At 34.7% G+C, this 23,441-nt stretch overlaps 1 protein-coding gene across 1 annotated transcript in view; it reads left to right on the plus strand.

Moving 5' to 3' along the window:
- PTPRD (protein tyrosine phosphatase receptor type D) overlaps nucleotides 1-23,441 on the plus strand; it is a 1,191,315-nt gene that overhangs the window by 138,253 nt on the left and 1,029,621 nt on the right. The window contains exon 3 of the mRNA XM_063649531.1: nucleotides 22,950-23,034. The gene's annotated coding sequence lies outside the window, so the exon portion shown is untranslated. The remainder of the gene's footprint in view (nucleotides 1-22,949; nucleotides 23,035-23,441) is intronic.

Here is a 23,441-nt window from a genome sequence, read left to right on the forward strand (position 1 = left end):
GTGACATAAGGTCATGAGAAGTCCACAAACCTTTAGGAATAAAAATTGGTAAAATGAATTACATATTATCTGGCTTTAAATTCAAAGGTACATGAGCAGAAGCAGGAATTTACATTTCAACAGAAGAATAATATTTGACATCCCCAAAGTCCTAACTGAAAGAGACACTTAGTGCACATCATCCTTTCTTCCAGGCACCCATAAATTCTCACAGTATTTATGAAACCAGATTGTGCTGGTGTCTAAATCAGCTGTTTGCTGGGAATCCGTTAAAATAAGAGACTTCTTAATTCCAAAGCTCTCTAATGTATATTTAGAACAGAATTAGGCATAAGAGGATTAAAGTCTACTGATGGATTGATAAATGAAGAGAAGGAATGAGAGAAGGCAGAAGGGTACATATTATATTTGAGACCCAAGTCCCCCTTGGATGCTTTATACCTGGTTGCTTGACATTATTTTACAGATGTATTTCCCTCTAATTTTCTGTTTGTTAACTATAATTCTGCTCCCTCACTGGTAGCAAGTTGCCAGCTTTATATCTTATCTCTTATACAGAGTAGAAATTCAGGGAATGTTTTTGTATTGAATTTATTAGAATGGACCTTGGAGATCATCAGCAGAATGTATTTCTTTTTCATAATGAAAATCAAACCTAGAGGGAGTATTGTCTTTGCAAATGTAGAAAAACTAGTCAGTGGTACTTGAAACTCAAACATGGGTCTTCTGACTCTTGAACTATGTTTCTTCAAGATGCAGCTTCTGATAAACATAATTAGCTTTCCTGTATATTCCTACTTCTCCCCATCACTACTTTTTCCAACACAACTCTTTCTTTAAACGTGATTGAAATGGAAAAAATGACATCTTAAAAGTTGGCCTTATTTAGTAAAATCTATTGCAAATGGTGGCAAACACCCATATGATTCATAATGAATATGCTCTGATGATTTTAAATGTGTGTTTGCATTTCACTTGGTTTGTTTGTTATACAATAGACTGTGATAGGTCATGAAAAAAATAAGTCCAGTGCTGTTATACAACAAGAATAATCTGTATTAGATGTCCCTCAACCGCCAAGCCAAAGACCTCATTCTAGCAGCTCTCCTCTCTCTTCTACATCAATTTTTCCTTTCTACTAGGTTGTTTCTATAACCACACAAACTTGCTGTTATTTCTCCAAGATTAAAAAAAAATACACAAAATTGTCTTGTCCCCATTTCCTCTGCCTTCTTCACTCTCCCTATTCCTTGGTTCTTTTTCTTTTGCAGAAAAAAATTCCTGAAATTGTTGTCTGTACTTCTTTTTCTGTGATTCCTCTTTATACCTGTTCTCTTAAAACTGCTATAGTCAGGCTTTTATCATTCCACTAAAACTTGTCAATGTCACCAGTCCCCTCAATCTTGCTAAATCTGATGCTCTAGTCTCTGGACCCATTTTGTTTAATCTTACTGGTAGCATTTGACACAGTTTCTCACTCCTTCCTCTTTAATCATTTTTCCATTGGCTTCTGTGATACTACACACTTTGGCTTTTCTTCTGTTTCACTGATTTCTCCTTTCATGTTTCCTTTACTCATTTTTCACCATCTTTCTGACCTCTTAGCATTGAAATGCTCAAGGTTTCAGTCATTAGTACCCTTCTATTTTATACCTTGATTCTCTCCCTTGTGTTTTTACTTAATCCCATGGCTTTCAAACACCTTCTGTATACCTGTGACTTCCAATTTACATCTCCAGGCCCTGTCTTTCTCATGAAATCCAGACTTGCATATCCAACTTCCTGCTTCACTTATCCACTTGAATATCTAGAAGACATATAAAATGAAACTTGTCCAAAAACTAAGTCCCTGACTTTTCTCATCTTCTCCATCTCAAATGATAGCAACTCCTTGTGTTCAGTCACTTATACCAAAAACCTAAAAATTGTTTTTAACCCTCTCTTTATCTTATTCATGACATTCCAATATACCAAAAATGCTATGAAGGTCTATCTTCAACACATTTTCAGAATTAAACCCATTCTTATCACCTCCGCTCCTAAAACTGGTCCAAACCATAGTCATCTGTAGCCTAAATTTCAGCAATAGCCTCTTGATGGATCTCCATACTTCTACCATTGTACCATTATAATTCATTCTCATCTTTTACAGTTGATAATATATAACTATTTTTCCAGTTTTTTTGAGTATAATTGGTATATAAAAACCAGAAAAAAAAAGACCCAAAAACCTTTTGGAGATGATAGATAAGTTTATTACCTGGATTGTGGTGATAGTAACACAAGTGTACACCACACTCACCAAATTGTATACAACTCATTCTTAATAAAGCTGCAAGAGTGGCCTTTCTAAAACTTAAGTCATACATGTTACCATCCTCCACCAACTTCAGCCATACTCTACGATGGCACCTAATTATTTGGTACCTTTCCCTTTATTTTCTTTTTTGTCCACACTCCACTACTGTCACATTTTCCTCCTTTGCTATTCATTGAAAATGCCGGGCATAGACTATCCTTAGGCCTCTTGCACTAGTTGTTACCGCAGCCTCCATTATTTTTCCTCCAGATATCTTCATGCACAACTCCATCACTTCTTGCATGTCTTTGCTCAAATCTCAGTTTCTCAATGAGAAGCACCCATGGTACCCCACTTCATGCTATCTTACTTACCTAATCCTTTGCTGATACTTCAAATCCTTCTTACCCTGATACCTTTACTATCATTCCATAGCACTTTTTACCTCCTAATACATTAGATAATTTACTTATTGGCTATAGTTGTGTATTATCTATCGTTCTCCAATAGAATGTAAGTTCTGCAGGGGAAGGAAACTTTGTTTCATTCACTGATGAATTCCCAGCTAGGAGAGAGCCTACCACCAAAAAAAAAAAAAAAGTAGGTTTTTAAAATTCATTTGAAAAGTTATTGAATTGTAAAGCCAATATTTTCATATTACAAGACCTTATTAATGTATGATCTCTGTAGGTATGATAAAATATACATTTAAAATATTGAAAGACGTATAAAAGCTGCAAAAGTGTATAAAATCTTCCTTTCAACTGAGATGTATTTTAGTAAGAAAATTTTATTTTGTTGTGGTAGAAAGAATTCTAGAATAGCCCCCAGGATTCATATAGCCATACATGTGCCTGTACAAATCCCAGGACTTGTAAATATGATGGAACAGTCATTATCATGATTAGGTTATATTATATGGGACAGTTAACTTTAAGAAAGAGGAACCATCATGGGTAAAACTGGCCTATAAATAGCTCTTGCACTTCCTAAAAGTGAGTTGAAGTGTGGGGGGATTCACCAAAATGGGGATTCCTCAATGTGGCTTCATAGAAGAAGGAGGCCATGTGGGGACAAGGAACTCAGAGCAGACTCTAGGAGCTAAGACTGACCCCTAGCCAAAATCCAGAAAGAAAGAGTGACCACAGTCATTCCATCACAAAGAAGTTACTTTTTTTCAACAACCTGAAAGAATTTGGAAGCTTCCTCAGAGCCTCTAGATGACTCACAGCCCAGCCAACACCTTGATTTCAGCCTTGTGATAGCTGGGGAAGAGAAACCCATCAGACCCAAGCTTTTGAAATTCTGAACTAATAAAAGGGTGTTGTTTTAAGCTGCCAACTGTGTGGTAATCTATCAGGCAGCAATAGAAAACTAATATATTCCTTGTTTTTTTTTGTTTTTATTTCTCTGTTTTACTTTTAAACTGTAAAATACTTGATGCTCATGCTTAACTCAACCTAGAAAACTTTCAGAAGCAGGATTTAAAAAAAAAAAAAAAGGCATGAAAACAAGGCCAATATATATGTAAGACAAAGTCCTATGTAAAGTGAATAGAAAAAAGAAATTAAGGCAAAATTAAATGACCACGTTTTTCCAGATCACTCAAGGTTGCAATATATAGAAGTGGACTCCTAGCCCCAACCCTCCTAATAATTACTCAGACATATGCAAAGTATTTAACCTAAACTGGCCTTATTTCTGTGTTCATTAAATGGGTGAATTTTACTAGATTAACTCTAAGATTTATTCCTATTATAAAATTCTGTAGTTCAATAGTTCTGTTGCTCTAAAGTCACCTATGATTCTATGTTCATTTAAAAATATAACATTTTTATACATTTTAATATTGACTTCTGCACTGAAAATGTTACTTTAAGAGTTTGGTAACAGACATTAAAATATGTTGGCACTTTGGTAACCTGAATCAAGTTACTCTAAATATATCAACATGAAATAGGTAGTAAAGTTTTAGGATTTCAAGGACAGTCTTTTGACCGAGCCTGAACTTCTCTAGTGAACATTGAATAGCATTGTCTTGGCCACCAGAGGGCTCCCACATGATTTCTTCCTGCATTAAAATTTGGAAGAATTAATTCAAATTTTATCATTGAAAATAAGAACAATAAAGATACAACACCACCAAGCAGTACAAGTAATGAGGAGTGTTTTCTCTTTTGTGTCCATTAGAGTTATTATAAATTTAGCATTTTCTATAAAAACACTGAGTGAACACTCAGACCATGAGCAAAAAGAACCATGTCCTAACCTTTTTTATGCATGACTTTTCCTCAATTCCTTTCCTACATATTTAAGAAGAGAATCTTCTTCCAGACATTTAAAATTATTACAACACTGAGAGAAGTCAAGATAGTTCTGTAGACTATGGTACTGTAATGTGAACTATGTAGACATAATTCATAGTTATCATTAATTCATCGTGCTTACACATTTCTACATTCACATTTGGTAAATTATTCTGAGTTTGCTTTTTCTTCTCTGAGTGTGTTAGAAATCTACTGAGATTTACAAATAAAACTTAACCAGCCATTTTGTGTGAAGGCAACAGAGTGAAGAGTTTGTCTCTGGACTAACTCCAGAAGCCAAAAGAATACAAAATGTTATGAAAACGAATGAGGCAGATTTTGTTTTAATTTCCAGGAGAAAAAATAAATTTGCCTTAGATATTAAATATTGATTATTGGGAAAACATAACAGATATATATATATACGCATATAAATATATATATATACGCATATATATATACGCATATATATATATATACACACACACACACACACATATATATATATATATATATATATGGTTTTTTGGCAGTATTGTGTTTACGAACTATTAACCTAAATTTCCAGCAATACAAAGCTGGATAGATAAATTATTTTATAGCTATGCTACGATGTACTATACAATTGTTAAAAAGTGAAGGTGCTCTGCACGTGCACGTAGGGAATGGTTCCAAAGATATGTGGGGGACAAAAATCAAGCTGCTAAAAAATGCAAGGGCCAGGTGCAGAGGCTGGGATCCCTGTAATCCCAGCACTTTGGGAAGCCAAGGCAGGAGGATTCCTTGGGGCTAAGAGTTTGGGACCAGCCTGAACAATATAGTATTCTTTTGTTTGCATATCAGAATGAAGATAGAGTTAAAATATGAATACTATGATTCTCATGGAGGAATCATTTAATCCTCACATAGTCCATCAAGGTGGATATTCATATTATCCCCACTTGACTGACACAGAAATGGAGGCACGGAGAGTTTCAACAATGAGTCCAAAATGACTAGTCCATATTATGAACCCAGCTGACCAACTCCATAGCCTACGCTCCTGACCCTTATAATCTTTGCCACAGACATACAGTAGAGAATATGTTTTTAAGACAATATGTCACAAATCCTTTTTAACTGAAAAGAGAAAATAAGTATTTCAGTCTTCTTTATTCCTCAGCTAACATGTGTATCTTTCCAAGACTTCTTGGTTTGCTGTACTGACTCAGTAACATGTTCTGTGTCAGTGTGTCTAGGCTTTATTTGGCCTCCCTGATTAATAAAGCCCTCCGCCTAGCAAGGTTCACCTGAACACCTGAAAGGAAGTTCAGATAGAGTGTCCTTTGTGTTTTGAAGAACTAAAATACACCTAATGCATAGAATTATTTGTTCTCATTCCCAAGTACTTTCTGCTTTTCCTTCTCTCCTTTCTAGGCAAGCTCAATAAATGGTGACTAATCCCTTCAGATTCTATAGTGCATTCCCAGTGCAGGCTATACCCAGGAATTCAGGTGCCAGTTATTCTGTGTTCTGATTACCTTTGTTTCCTCTTTTTATCTTCTGTTTCCTACAAGATATATTTTAGAAATTTCAGTTTCCTTCTGTGATCTTGCAGAAGTGAAATGAGGCAAAACTCAAATCTGTACATTTGGCTTCTTGTTAACAGCCCTTCTAAGAAAAGCTTGGTGGTGGGAATATTGAGGGAATTGAGTAAGGCATGCATGGAAATCACCAGCAAGTGTTCATGTAACCCTATTTCCCAAGTCAAAGGTGATTGAGACTTGACTTCAGGGTACCAGTGGTCCTGTGAACTTTCACAGAAATTCCTTTGCAATCTAAAATGAAACAGACAAACGAACAAAAACTTGCCCGAAGCACTGTAATTGAAAGGTCATCAGAGTTCATTTTTGATGCCAACTGGACACTCTCAGTTAGAAAAAGAGGATCTTAAAATATTGAGACTGGCTGACCTCGTTATCTGAGGGAATATTTTCCTTTTGCTACTTTAACATGACATGAATGTTATTTAAGTTAATAATGTCTGTTGAATTTATATTATACTATAGTATTTTGTTTGAAGATCCTTTTCAAATTTGATATACTCAATTTCATATTTAAAAGAGCAGTAATCAGAGTGAAGGGCCACACAGATGCCTTTCTGGTCCATCTGAGAAGAATGAACTGTAGAAAATATAGGGGATACTACATCACCAAAGATATTTATGACCAATTTATACGAAAATTAAAATTTTACAGTGATGACCATGACACCTTATCTGGCAGAAGAAAATAGATTGTTGACACAAAAGGGGATGCGAATAATTTAAAATTATTCCCTTTGCTTGAATCCCGGCTAATTACACAAAGGATTTAGAGACTCTTACAGGAGAATTGATACAGTACAAAAGGGTGTGGCAAACTATTGAGAAAGTCAGAATAAATGTCCATTTGTCCAAAAATAAAGCCAGGAATAACATTTGTATGCAGAAATCCATATCACATACCTCTGCACCTATAAGAGTTAGGCTGCTTATTTGCTTCTGAGCTTTCTAATTGTATAAAGGTCAGAATGCCTTAGAATCCAGTCTAAGAGTTATTTCTATATGACAAAAATTAACTGCTTGTTCAGGAGAGGAACATTTTTTATGATACTAAGACTGAAAAAAGATGTTTCTCACAGATTATCCTAAGGAGGACTTGGGTGTTCTAGATCAGCAAAGGATTTCTGACCGCTCTGGAGCATAGCTCCTGGGGTCTTTCCATTCCTACCTCTTCAAGCATTTGCATAACTGAAAGCAGCTTTCTGAAAAAGGAGTTGCAAGGACCAAGGTTACGTCTGTACTGATACTGGATAGCCTACACTTCAGGATACTCCTCTACTTTGAATGTTAAATATAGACAGTGCTTCCTTTTAATTTTTTGTGCGATCATGAAATGGCTTTTTACAATGAACTGGGGTTCTGGATAAGTTCTGCAGAAGTGCTAATACATGAGGAATGCAGATTCTGTCCCCATAGGTGATGAGACATATTTAAATTATAGCACACAAAAAAAACATGTGATGTGTGCCACTTAAGTGGTATAAACAAGGTGATATACAAATTAGGAAAGAGAAAGATTATTAAGACTGGAGGTGATAAGTGTAAGAAAATTCAGGAAAGTAAAATTGAATAGAGCCATAAAACAGTCATTCTCAAACTTTAGTATACAAAAAAAAAAAAAACTTACAGAAATGAAAAAAATCCAATTTTCAGTCTCAACCAACAGACAGTTGAATTTGTTACATTCTGAGTGGGGTTCCAAAGTCTAAAATGTAAACATTAGGTAGCACTTCTATACCACTCTACCTGTGGCAGCAATCTTGTTGGGAGGCAAAAGGATTTGTCTTGAAGCTTGCTTCCAGTGTTTCTGTATTAGACAGAGAAAATATCAGTTTATGGTCCCTGTGCAAGATGGGGGTTGGAGGTGAGGTGACTGATAGTCTGATAATGCTTTCCCAAAGTAGTGGTAGACTGGTAGATTAGCTAGCCCTTGACATGTCTTAGTGTTCTATGCTAAAAAGTTTCTCGCCATTCTATGTTAAGGAGCTCAGAATTTAACACCTAGCAGGAGGTTTATTAAGTGAAATATTTAAGCAGAGAAGTGATATGATCAGATTTATGTAGAGTGAATTATTTTTTCTTAAACATATTTCCATCCCCACTGACCTATTGATTTTTCATAATGGATCTCCTCTTCACAATGTCACTATGATACCCGCCCCCCACTGTAATAGTAATTGGCTACAAAATACGGAAAATAAATCTGATGATAGATGTATATACATAGATACCAATAACCTCAGACACTACTTCCTATTAAAATAGGTTTAGTCTCCTGAATTAATTAAAACATAAGAAAAGAAAAATCTCCACTGACAACTGGAAGAAGAGAAGCAGCACACAGATTGTTGTAGTACAGAGGAACCTTATTAAGAGAGCACCCTAATTAGGACAAGTGAAGGTCTTCAGAGCTGCTATAATCCATGTGAATCTCCATAGCACAAATGTTCAAGAGAAAGCCACATAAAGCACCAAATAATGGCAGAGATTAAGTTATACGAGAGTAGGTGAAGATGCTATTTATTCAAGAAAATGCTGGAATCTGGACTTACTAGACATTGTACTTGGGCACAAACCCTTACCCCAACTCCTGTCCCCCAGGTCCCGTTACACAGTGAGTCTGAAGGGAAGAAAACGTGCTTTTCCCACTTCAGATGATGATTAAAGGGGTGATTTTCACCCACAGTATTAGTTCACCCACCCAGCATACTTACCCACTCTTTCAATCAGCAAGTCCTTTATTCTTAACGGTACTGTTTTACTTAAGAGATAATGTCAAAGAAATTGAGCATTGTGACTGGATAATGGTCTCCTACTGCAAGATAAATGCGTAGGCATTTATTGAAAATAAATGTTGGAGGAAAGCCAAGACATTTATTTTTGAAGTAGAAAACTATTTTCTAGTCACAACTTTCAGTGCCAGAGACATTATAGCTATCTAACCAAAGGATTTTTTAAGTAAATTGAGATCACCCAAAGGAGCAACAGAATACCTAATTTGTTCTCACCTATATAAAGGGGTAACATTCTTGCTTCTTTTCTAAAGGTACCAAATCAAATTCAAATATGCTATTTTTCTTTTGGTGGGAACATTGAAAGAATGCATTAGCAACCTATTCAATCAACTTTCTAGCTTGATTGTGCACGCTTGGATTTTGCTTTTTTAAACAAAGTAGATGAATATGCATACTAAAACAGAAGTCTAAAATTTGGTGACATATTCTCTGATTTTTTTGGTCACTTTATAGGCAGTAATGGTTACTGATGTCATTATGATGTGTCTGAAAAGCACATAAGCAATGACAAAGGATGCTTTTAATGGCAATGGTAATGAGCTGTGTTCCACGGTAGTGATGATTTTAATTCTTCCAGTCATTGCTTAGTGCCTTTACAGAGTGAAGCACTATTGAGTGAATTTCAACAAACACTACTTACACTTTGTTTCAGTGTTGAAATTCATAAGAATACCATTGCAACCTGAATAGTTATTAGTGGAATGTAGATGTACCATGAATCAAAATCTCACCCTTTTCCCCAATATCTGCTGCTATATATTTAACTTATAGCCATATTCTTCTAGCAATATAGTGTAACTGCATGGATATTGCCTTGTTTTTCCCTTGCCACTCTGTGTAATAGCTAAAGAATAATGAAAATTTATAAGTGAAACAGAAACACCCACTCTGCATCACCTATTTATAGTAAGGGCCACTCAGCAAATGGTTTTACCCTGAGGGATAAAAAGGAAAATAAAAACATAACAATGTAACATTGAAGGGAACAGAAATTGTTATTCTTCACTTTGACCATTGTGTTATGAGAACATAATCTGTAGAATAAACCCTTATATGTATGCATGCATATATATATATATATATATATATATATATATATATATGCACACACACATAGAGAGTCTTCTGAAGTATAGAAAGTATAAGATTTCTAGATAAATAGCTGCATCAATAATATATGCAACAGAGTTCATTTGTAAAATAAAATAAAATCTAATCATCTTTTTGAACATTTCAAAGAGGTTTATGTTTGTTTCAAACAGAGTCTCACTCTGTTACCCAGGCTGCAGTGCTTTGTAGTAAGACCACAGCTTACTGCAGCCTCGACCTCCCAGGCTCAAGTGATGCTCCTGCATTGGCTTCCCAAGTGTTAAGGTTACAAGCGTGAGCCAACACACCTGCCCCAGGGGCTGTGTTAAAATTAAGGAATTGGCCAGGCACAGTGGCTCACACCTGTAATCCCAGCACTTTGGAAGGCCGAAGTGGGCAGATCACCTGAGGTCAGGAGTTTGAGACCAGCCTGGCCAACATGGTGAAACCTATCTCAACTGAAAATACAAGAATTAGCTGGGCGTGGTGGCAGGCACCTGTAATCCCAGCTACTCGGGAGGCTGAGGCAGGAGAATATCTTGAACCCAGGAGGTGGAGGTTGCAGTGAGCTGATGTCGAGCCATTGCACTCCAGCCTGGGCAACAAAAGCAAAACTCCGTCTAAAAAAGAAAAAAAAAAAAAGATTAAGGAATTTATGTATTTAATAGAATAGTATAAATAAAAACATACAAAGACACAATTCAAAAACATAGAGTTACAGAGTGTTTTATATACATCTGCATGCTTAAGAACAACTAGAGTTACATACTTAGACTGGACATTTGTAAGTGGCTTAAAATAAATCTTCCATCTTTTCAAATTTTTGGAAATAAGCATCACTAACAAGTACTTACAATCATATTATAGACTTGTTTAATGGCATTAGTAGTTTTGTAATTATTATGGTAATAACTGTACATCTTTAACACATCTCTCTCAGTTAATTTTTGGTTACTTTTTCTTAAATTATTCTCAAGATCAAACTATATTGTGTGTGAATCACATGAATATTGACTCCCATATTTCTAATTGATTGTAAACTTGTGTTTGCTATACAGTTTTCTTAAATATCTGGAAAAATCTTTTTTCTATGATAAATGTCTTTGTAAACACCTTGTTAGTAGATGACTAGACTCCTTTAGGCATCTCAGGAGAATATGGCTAGGAAGATATATTCTGCACTTAATATTTTGTTAGGGAATTTGTCTTCTATTTATGCTCTGGGATGTGAGAGACTTCCACAGCACTACGTGAGGGTGCTTCCAGAACACGACCCCTATTCTAGACTTTTTAAGAGCAGATCTTTTTTTGCATGTTATACTTTCACCTGAAATCTTCTAAGAGTTCCACTGTTAACAAAATAATTAAAAGATTCATGAATAAAGAAGTACATTGAAATATCAAAGAGCCACTATTTAGAGAAATAATAGAAATATTTTCATAATGTTTTTATGTACCAGGCACTTTATGTTTGTTAATCTAATCATTGTAATAACCTTCTGAAGTTGATATCATTATTGTTCCCATTTTATAGAGGAGAAAATGGAGGAACTGAAAGTTTGAGTAATCCAAGAGCATCCTACTGGAAGTCATTATGATCAGGATTTGCATCTAGATAACATGCCTTCAGAATTCATGATTATTTTAGCCTCAATGCTAATCTAGCCATATGGGATGACCTTGGGGGAGTTATAAGCATTAATGCAAATTCTGTAATAGAGCCATAGATTCTAAAAAAAGCACTTAAAAAATACTACATCATGAAAAATATTCAAGTAAAAAAAAATTTATTTAGAGTCAGTGAATTTGGAAGTCAAAATCATAGCCCAGGGTCCATTCCTAGTGTGTAACTTCCCAGCCATAACCTGTACTTGATTGAGCCTCTACCTTCATGCCTTCTCTGCCCATGTCTCATACTGATCAACAAAAACCTACTTTAACGAAAACCTATTGCTGTAACCTCTGAAGAGAGACTTGCAGAAGATGAGGGCTGCCCTAATGGATTAGATAATATATTTTTACTGAAATTTATAAGTTTAATATTTAAACTTTTAAGAAATAATATATCTCTAAGTGCAAGTAATTATCAGTAAGGAAAAATATTCATATGAAAGAATGTGTGAATATGGTACTTTGTCCTAAAATTAGCATTTGTAAAATCTCACTTTCGGAGTCAAAAAATCTCAAGAGGCTTTCTTGATGAAACACTTTCCTGTCTGGAAAATCAGTGATTGCTTGTAGGCTACTGTTTAACTTCACAACTCCAAATATATGACTTTTAGGGTATTATTTTGTCCCTTATCAATTTTTCCCCACCAATTTCCATGTTCCAATAATTAGTAACAAAGTAACATTTTTTCAGAAAATCCTCTGGCTTTCTAATTAATTCCTGAAAAGACTTCTTATTGATAGAATAATGATACACATTTATTAGCCCCACATGTACATCTCATGTTTTTTTCTTAACTACTATGTTTCAAATATAACTTTTCTCATTAGATGTTTTTTAAATAAAATGTAAAACTTTTTCAAAATAAAAAATATTAAATATATTCAGGTAACTTGCCTTTTGGATTGTATCTACCATCTAAAATGTTTTAACTTAAACTTTTTAAAAGTTAAAAGTAAGTTAATTTTCAGAATACAAAAACATTGTGGTGCAGACCTTCTAGATATCTTTTATCTGCATTTGTGAATTTTAGTCATGAATACAGTCTGAACACAAGTATCACAAATACATATATATACTTTATTCATTAAAAAGATGAATTAGCTTTCTTTTTTTAAAATTTTACTTTTACTTTAAGTTCTGGGATACATGTGCTGAACACGCAGTTTTGTCACATAGGCATACATGTGCCATGGTGGTTTGATGCATCTATCAACCCGTCATCTAGATTTTAAGCCCTGTATGCATTAGGTATTTGTCCTAATGCTCTATCTCCCCTTTCCCCACAAACCCCCGACAGCCCTCAGTGTGTGATGCCCCCTCCCTGTGTCCATGTGTTCTCATTGTGCAACTCCCACTTATGAGTGAGAACATGTGGTGTTTGGGTTTCTGTTCTTGTGTTAGTTTGCTGAGGATGATGGTTTCCAGCTTCATCCATGACCCTGCGAAGGACATGAACCAAAAGATGAGTTAACTTTCTTAGTGTAAGTTGTCATGTCTGATGCCAATGTAACAAATAATCTTCGGAGTTAATGTATTTGTGTAATTGAGAGATGTGCATTTTCAGTATACTTGGCTATCTAGAAGATATATATATATATATATACACGTATATATATATATATATATGGCACCTAAGGTACATATTATTAATGTGTGCAAGCTCAGTTAGGAAGAAAAATAAGTGAGAAGTTTAATTTCCAAAAGAAGTTTGGAGTGATTCCCCAGGAAAATTTAGATAACCTGTTTCTTCTCACTGATATTGGACCCTAAAGAATTTCACCCAGGATATAATATTTAGTTGAAACTGGGAAGAAAAGAGAAACATCCTCCCCACTTTCATTTCATTGCTATTTTTAAAGAGAATATATTTGTTTCACTTCATTTCACTGTGGAAATAGACCTGAAGTCCTCAAAAAAAAAAAAAAAAAGGCCCTTCTGTTTGTGATTTTCGAATGAAACATTTTTCATAGCACTGCTTGTTTGATATAATGTTTTATCTGATTTTATTGACACTGGAAAAAATAGTTTCTCCATAGCTACCTTCAAACTTTGATATTTGCAGTTGCTTAAGTCATTGTGTTGTGTAATTCAAACCTCATTTGGAGAAAAGTCAGAGATATACAAAAGAAGGCATTTATGCAGCCAAGAAACATATGAAAAAAACCTCATCATCACTGGTCATTAGAGAAAAGCAAATCAAAACCAGAATGAGATACCACTCACGCCAGTTAGAATGGTGATCATTAGAAAGTCAGGAAACAACAGATGCTGGAGAGGATGTGGAGAAATGGGAACGCTTTTACACTGTTGGTGGGTGTGTAAATTAGTTAACCATTGGGGAAGACAGTTGGGATTCTTCAAGGATCTAGACCCAGAAATACTGTTTGACCCAGAAATACCGTTTGACCCAGCAATCCCATTACTGGGTATATACCCAAAGGACTATAAATCATGCGACTATAAAGACACAAGCACATGTATGTTTATGGCAGCACTACACAATAGCAAAGACTTGGAACCAACCCAAATGCCTATCAGTGATAGACTGGATAAAGAAAATATGGCACATATACATCATGGAATACTATGCAGCTATAAAAAAGGATGACTTCATGTCCTTTGCAGGGACATGAATGAAGCTGGAAACCATTATTCTCAGCAAACTAACACAGGAACAGAAAACAAAACACCACATGTTCTCACTGATAAGTGGGAGTTGAACAATGAGAACACATGGAAACAGGGAGGGGAACATCACACACGGGGAGGAGAACATCACACACTGGGGCCTGTTGAGGGGTAGGGGGTTAGGGGAGGGATAGCATTAGAAGAAATGCCTAATGTAGATGATGGGTTGATGGGTGCAGCAAACCACCATGGCATGTGTGTACCTATTTATCAAACCTGAATGTTCTGCACATGTATCCCAGAACTTAAAGTATAATAATAATAAAAAAAAGAAAAGTCAGAGATATACAATTTGTGAAACTGCCTTGGAAGATACTCGGGTAACCACATTTTGTTCGACAGCAATTTTACATCAAGATTACTAGGAAGTGGTTTTCACAGGACTCAGTATCCCCAAAAAGGCTGTACTTTCTTTAAGCAACAGCTCTACTTTTTCCTTCCATACACATGTAGCCAATCATGTTTCTTCATTTCTTTGACCATATTAGAAAACATATAGCCAAATATGTATTAATCTCATCCCCTATAATACATTTTATTTACTAACATTACTCCTGTTAGTATTTTTTCTCTACTTTTCCTTTTAACCCTGTATCATCTTAAACAAAAAATAATATACAAATTTATTTTCCCCATCTTCTCCACCTCTTTTTAAAATTCAAGTAAAATGGCATAAAATAGTCAGGGACCCAGGGAAATACTACGTGAAAATATGTTATAATAAACTACGTGTGGGAGTTCTATAAAAAATGACAGTATTGCTTGAATACCACTTGACCACAACATCTGTCAATCTTTTCATTATTAAGAAGGATATTGTCCAATATTCCTGTCATTTTTGTGCTATTGAAAAACTTTTAAAATCTTGGCTGGGTGTGGTAGTTTACAGCTGTAATCCCAGCACTTTGGGAGGCCAAGACGGGTGGATCACTTGAGGTCAGGAGTTTGAGATCATCCTGACCAATATGGCGAAATCCTGTCTCTACTAAAAATACAAAAAATAGCTGGGCATGGTGGCACATGCCTGTAATCCCAGCTACTGGAGAGGCTGAGGCAGGAGGATCATTTGAACCCAGGAGGTGGAGGTTGCTGTGAGTCGAGATTGTGCCACTGAACTCCAACCTGGGTGACAAGAGTGAGACCCTGTCTTGGAAAATAATAATAATGATAATAATAATAATAATAATAATAATAATAATAATAAATAAAATCTTGAAGTGTTTGAGAATTCTTTCAGTCTACTTATATCATTATTTTCCTTATGCAAATGCAAACAGGTGTCCTTTAATACAGAAAGGGGTATAAGAAGTGATCATTCCAGGCCTCAGGTTCCAAATCAGAAGATTAGTCTAAGGTCAAGTAAAGCATAAACACTATTATCCAAGATCTAAACTCAAGATACAAAACTAGGATGTCAATTCAAGTGGGTCAGCCAAGCAGTAAGTGGAAGTCCACAATCCTAGTATTGGCAGATGCCCATCTATTACCAGCAGGACAAGTGCCAGGAAACCAGGCTACTAAGGTCTGTGTCTGAGCATGGGCACTGAATAGTAATGTAATCAGTGGGAAGTGGGGTTCATAAAGGAGGAGAGGGGGTACTAACAGACACCTGCGCCCTGGGGGGATAATGAGTTCACATTGGAGCAGCAACTGAATGGAGAGTTTCTAACAAAGGATTTCTTTCAGAGCCCATCTGCCTAAAGTAACACTCATCTCAGGGCCCTGAGTCAGGCTGAGCCCACAGATGGAGGTTAAATAGAGCAGCTGAAAGGAAGAAAGGCTGGTGGGGCCAGGAAAAACACCAGAAACACCATTTTTTCATTAAGTGGCCACAATCTACAACCGCATTATATATTTTGTGATATATGTGTGTATATATATATATGTATATATATATACATATACGTATATATATTTACTATAATTTTATTTTTCCTTTCTTGATTTGAAAAACAACTAGCAAAACATTTAACATATTTCCTTAAAAACATATTTACATCTACCTTTTATAAGAAAAGGTTTTGTATACATACCACATTCAATATTGAAGAGAATGAAACTATTGTTAGAAGAGGTCTATGTATTTAGGTTCAAAAACTGCTGTTACTATCACTGTTTTCTTCACTAGTAGTTTATTCTAATGATTAGCTGGGTAAAATGAATTATATGCCTTCTTCAGGAATGTAATAGCTCAAGAAAAATCATTTATTTGTCAATGAAATTAATATTTATTTTTAAGTGAATCCTTTCTTGTTACTTCGCATAGCTACCATAGACTTGTGTTTATTCTGGTGGTATTAATTCCTATAAGTAAGGAAATATAATTGTTTTCCCATGGCGTATCTAACAGCTTTCCAGCTGGGGCCAACTCTATTTAATTCATAGCTCTTTAGTTCTAACAGATATTGAATTCTGTACTTTATGTTCACTCACAGTGTGATCATACACCCACCAAGTCTGTAGCAGTAATTAATATATTACATGGGGATAGATCCCATCAACTGAACAACTTTGGATAATGGATTTCAGGTTAACTACTACTTGTAGCATTCAATGTCATTCCTACATTTGAACTAATTTTTGGTAATATTTTATCCATAATGTATAATAAGCATAATTAAAAGGTTAAAAAGAGATTTAAATAGTCACAAAATAACATAACCCTCTTCTAAAGTAAATCTTCAGTGTTCTGAGAAAAGAAATTGGTTTCTTCATATTGTAGTCTTGGATTTCATTCCATATCTTATATGCACGTAGTATCACGGACTTTCTGATGCAACATCTTTTTGTCTGTCTTAAACGGGAGGCATTTATCCACATATTGATTATGGGCTGTTAATTTTCTTCCATTTCAGCCAGTCATCCCCATCAGTCAGTATCACTTTACTGTCTTTAGCGGTTTCTAGAGTGCCTTACCTCAAATTAAATCTGTTATTTTTCACTCTTTCCTAGAGTGCCATTTATCTATCTCTCTTACTGAGACTTTGTATTGCTAATGACTTCTCACAGTCACTCCTATCTTGAAATAAATTTACATACAGCCTACCCAATTAAAGTATGTTTGCTGCTGAATGATAAAAGGCTTCCAAAATAGATTAGCATGTAAAAAAGAGTCTTCATATTTATGATTATATATACTGGTATAAATTGACCTAAAACCAATGGTATTATTATATCCACTGTATTCCACTTTGCTACTAAAAGCTTTCATGATGTTCCATTGCTATGGTCTCAAAGTAGTGAGCATCTTTCATTCTGAAGCAATCATTTAGGGTAATAAAAAATGTTCTTAAGTTTTTTGAGAACCAACTGTACAATTACTTACATAAGCAAATATTCAGTAGCTATTCTTAGTGTTTCTTGGTAAATAAGTTGATGTAAATAACTGAGTAAAATTGCTAAACTGTCAATGCATACGTTTAATTTATTCAGTAAATATGTATTATGTAACGACTGTGAGTTAGGACTATACCAGGCACTTATTGCGGGTTATAGAAATAGATCAGACCCAGTGATATTCCTCAACTTAACTCCAGCTCAAATCATGGAAAAGCATGTGTTCAAAGAAGAAAGAGGAGGAAGAGGAAGAGGAGAGAAAGAAAATGAAAAAAAAAAAGATGAAATTATTGGATAATATAGAAGATATTGAGAAATAGATTGCTTGCTTAGTGTAATTTGACCAAGAGTTTGCCTGTTAACTTATGTTTTTATTGATCATGTGCTTACAATAAAGTTTATTATTCTAACCAAGTAAATGGGTTGACACGACAATCCTAATATGCTCTAAGTTTTAATTTTAAAACCAAAATGCAATTGTTTAAATTGATATACTTTTAGGTTTCTTTAGTTTTTTTCTTAAGCTAAAAATAAAGTCGTAAAATTCAAATATAGTGTGGAAAACATTTAAATATGGCTGAAAATTACATTCAAATGTGCTAATAGCTGATGCAAGAAATCATAATACTCCCTTTTTCTCATTAGGAATTGTTTACAGTGAGCACTCTGAAGCCAAGAGAGACTCTGTTGGCAGTTTATAGACACACTAGTTTTTTCTCTTTTCTTTAGGGAGATAGAAAACACTGAAAAATAATGGTCCTTTAACTGTAGAAAATGTTCAACTGGAAATTATCAAGAGTATAAACTTTTAGTATGTTCCTGGGTACTCAACCATTGATATCTCACCTAGCTTTTTTTTTTTTTTTTTTTTTTTTTTGAGACGTAGTCTTGCTTAGGCTCCCAGGCTGGAGTGCAGTGGCGCTATCTCGGCTCACTGCAAGCTCCTCCTCCCAGGTTCACGCCATTCTCCTGCCTCAGCCTCCCCAGTAGCTGGGACTACAGGCACCCGCCACCATGCCCGGCTAATTTTTTTTTTTATTTTTATTTTTAGTAGAGATGGGGTTTCACTATGTTAGCCAGAATGGTCTCGATCTCCTGACCTCGTGATCCACCTGCCTCGGCCTCCCAAAGTGCTGGGATTACAGGCATGAGCCACTGCACCTGGCCTCTCACCTAGCTTTTTACATGCTTCCTCTATTAACATGAAAAATTCTTTTCAGTTGATTTTCAGCTATAGGTCATTGTGTTGTTCATGCCTATGGAGAAGCCCTCCCAATGGCACTGGCAACTGACAAGATTAAAGTGTATTTTCCATTTATAGCTCAACAGAGGATATGACCATTTGTCATTATATTCTTCAGCACAATATGTCATCCTTAAAGTAGCAGGAATCTTGCGATTTGTCTCATGTAACATTTTTGGCCACTCTTTGATAGAAAGTTTGGGGAGTTGAATAATGAGAACACATGGACACAGGGAGGGGAATATCACACACCGGGGCCTGTCGGGGGATGAGGGGCTAGGGGAGGGATGGCATTAGGAGAAATACCTAATGTAGATGACGGGTTGATGGGTGCAGCAAACCACCATGGCAAGTGTATACATATGTAACAAACCTGCACGTTCTGCACATGTATCCCAAAAATTTAAAGTATAATAGAAAAGAAATTGGAAAAAATGAAGTTTTGAAAACAAATATTGATAATAAAAAGGCTTTAGATTTTAAAAATTTTAAATAAATGCTGAAGAGCTTGGAAAGTTAATTTTATACCAATAATTTGCTGGGAATTTTTAGGTAATATAACTTTTCTGTATCTTTCTACCAGTTTCTGCCAAAAAGAATATCTTATAAAATATAAAAACATTAGATTTTAAAAAACTAAAATGTTTTTTAACTAAAAAAACCTAAAGCCTTTCTTGTTTTGTAAAATTCTAAAATAGTTTCATTCAGTATTCAGGCATTAATATGCAAATCAACTCGTTGTTTAAAATATACTTTTCAAATACCTATTTTCATCTTGCTGCAATCTGAATTAGACATGTGCCAGAGGTACCACATATTCTTAAGAATGGAATTCCTAACATGGAATAGACTATTAAGCCTACATTCTATTAAACCTTGTCTTCTAAATATGATACAGCAAGAAACTGAACATAAGAATAATTCTTTGCACTAGCACTGAGCATTGCTCTAGAGGCTGTGATGAACAATAAATAGACACGAAATTAGCAGCTTTTCCATAACGACTTTTTGTCATTGTATGGGGATATTTTTCCGATGTAATTTTTTATTTGAATGGAGCAATTTGTACATGTAACAAAAAAGTCTTCTGAATAAATACATAGGTTGTATTTTTTGATCAAAGTTATCTCCTCTTAATGCATGTGTTTTTTAGACAGGAAAAGAATGTATGAAGAAAGTAAAATTCTGCAATTTTGTAATTTTATGGTTGCATTTTATTACATCATAACAACCTCTGTTTATTTAGTACCTGCTGGGGTAGAAGCACAAAGTGTGAGGTAATTTGTACCTATGATAGAGAAACTTATAATATAGTTAGCAAGATAACTTATAATATAGTTATCAAGAGAACAATTTAAATGAAAAGGGTCATTGTCCAGCAAGCCTTTCGCCCTTGAGGAAAGCCAATTGGCTGTACAGAAATCTCCCCCAGAGAGTGGCATCTTCTTGGCAAAGTCACCACAGGACAAGTCTTGGCCTTCAAATTTGCAGGTTCACGTATGCGATTTGTCAGGTTGTCCATCACTTAAAGGTAGATTCATATTAAGCAAATTTTCAGAGACTAGAATTTAAAACCAACATTTTCATTTATTAATTTAAAGTGAGAAACCTAACTCTAAGGAAAATCATCCCCTGGCTATATGGGAAGAAAATTGTAACTGGGAGTGTTCTTGGCATGCATAAAATCAGAACAAGAAGAGTTAGATGATTTGAATGGCTCTTGTTAATCATCTATTAAAGCCTTCTTTTTAATGCTAAATGATGAGTTAACGGGTGCAGCACACCAGCATGGCACATGTATACATATGTAACTAACCTGCACATTGTGCGCATGTACCCTAAAACTTAAAGTATAATAATAATAATAATAATAATGATAATAGTAATAATAATAAAAAGAAGTACAACAGAGCACCCCCTACCTGCAGGAGAGGACACACTGCCAACACCTGCCTCTCAGATTTTCCCTTTTCCCTGCTTTCACTGCTGACCACAATTTTGGATACATTGTTTCTTTAGTTATAGTGATTGGAGATAATGTTGCATTTTATCAATTAATGGTGGTATCACTTATTCCTGTCTCAATCTCTGGTTTACTTCATAGTTTCTCAGAAAGCATTCCTCTTTCCCTGTTTCCAAGGTTGGGAAAGAAATGTTGGGAAAGTACAGCCCATTGACGCCCTAGGTCAGCCTCCACTCTATTATGTGTAGAAAATTTTTGACAATGTATTGTGCTTTAAAAAATTTTTAAATTATCTCTATATTGGTCTTCCCTTAAAGAACTATTAGTTTATATAAAGATATGTGTAAAAAATATACAGCTATTATATATATTCTGTCAAATGAACAGTATAATAATAGCTGTCGAAGTTCACAACAGGGAGCCATCACTGAAAAATGTCTTACTCATATAAACTATCACAAAGATGAGACTTAAAGTCAAATAATTTAATAATCATAATTTATGACAATTATTAAAGTATAAATTTCAAGGGCATTTTAAAAGTGAGCTTACTTTAAAAATTGACAGGCACATATAAGGCAAAGCAGTTATATATCTCATAGATATTTGTCATTTAAAAAATGTTAGCATATTTCTGCCTGGATCAAATGTGGCTTTGTATACAAAGCATGATTATCCTCATCCCAGAACAGATATCACCTGCCAACCCATATAGAGAATAATTTGCTTAATATGGGTTGAAATAATGAACTTTATCATTTAAGGATATGGGAAGGGCATGGAAATTGGTCCTGGAGTAAAGAACTATGTAGCCGGCCTGTCCACCATCATCACCTGGTTGGACATCAAGATCACTGTGCGACGTCAGGCCATATGCTCCTTGAAAAGTTTATGATTCAGTTTCTATTTAGGAACCCAAAGGTTGATAGCACAACATTCTTCCCTGAGTTCCAACTCACATGGGCAAAGGATTCTGCCTTGAGAATGTGTATCATTCTTTTATCTGTATGACCAACATCTCTACATTCTTTCCAGAGATAGCATCAGAGCTGAACATGTGTAACTCTCTCTGGAGGAAGATACATGAGGAAGTAGCTTTAGAAAGATACATCAAAGAGCCTATCTTTGTTTCTCTTATGAAGCGGTTACAAAGCTTATATCTTTGTATTTCTCTGTGATAATGAAAATAAAAGATTATGTATGTGTCATATCTTTAACCTGTGATAGAAATATATGTAATATTCTTTTTAATATCTTTTTTTGAGTTTGTGCATTTTTTCCTGAAATTCCAATTTCTTAGATTTCTCTCTTTGTTTTTTGAAAGTTATTTTATCCAAGTTTATGGTCTCTCCTATAATTGGAAATGAATGTTATGTTATCATACTCCCTTGTTAGTCTTGTTAGTGTGTATTTGAACACGTTACATTTCATTAGATGCTGAGTTGTGTTTTTTGTTGCGAAAGTTGAAAGTCCAAATTGCTTTGAAGTTTAGACATCTAGGTTTTTCTAGTTTCTGGATCCTCATTTGTAAAAGAGAGGATTGAATGAATTTTTCTCCAAGGTATAATTCATTTCTATGCTTCTTGGGCTAAAAGTGAATGAGAAAGGAATAAAAAAGTAAATAAAGAAACAATGAATATGTGATTGATGTGTGTAACATTTGGTCAAAATAGTATATTATTATATTTTAACACTGTTAAATTTATAAGTCCTTTATATTGATTATTTAATTTAAAATAAATACCAGCTTTAAAAGATTGTTCCAAGGAAGAACAATTCAAACAGACTTAGTAAGGTAATGTCTTAATATACAAGTGAAAAGATGGGTTTGTGTCTACTGTACACTACCCATTAAAAACACGTACTGAGAAATAATTTCTATGACAATAAAGGTAAAAATTTTAATGATAAATTCAAAAATTGCCTTCAATCCCATTCTTTATTCTAAATCTAGTGTTCTCATATTAATATTCAGAGTTTATCCTTCACCAAAAGAGTCTAATTATGGAAGAATGATCAGATTGGTGATGAGTAATTCAACTGAGGATGAAATTCTACAGGTAATGTAATATGAACTGCAATCAGGAATGACAATGACTTTTTAAGGCTTTTTCAAAATGCTTATTTCAGTTGAAAATAGCAAAGCTAACACGGAATATCAGGCAGAAACCAAATTATTTTCAGTTGATATAATTTTGTCAGTTGGAGAATATTAATATTAGTCTGAGCTGCAGTTAACTACAAGATGAGCATATATTAAGAGTATAGAGACAGGTGAAGTCTTTGCTTTTGAAACAGGTGCATTTTATTCATTTTGTAAGCTGAAACATAAGATCACACTTCCAATTACTCTACCTTCATAAGGTTTTTAAAAAATTACTATTAACTTATTTTGAATTATATGCTCATATTGGTAAGCATCTAATGTTGATTTCTTACCTAGTATTATTTACTTTGTCTTAATGGT

Source organism: Pongo pygmaeus, chromosome 13 (genome assembly GCF_028885625.2).
Source record: "Pongo pygmaeus isolate AG05252 chromosome 13, NHGRI_mPonPyg2-v2.0_pri, whole genome shotgun sequence".
Classification (NCBI taxonomy): Eukaryota; Metazoa; Chordata; class Mammalia; order Primates; family Hominidae; genus Pongo; species Pongo pygmaeus.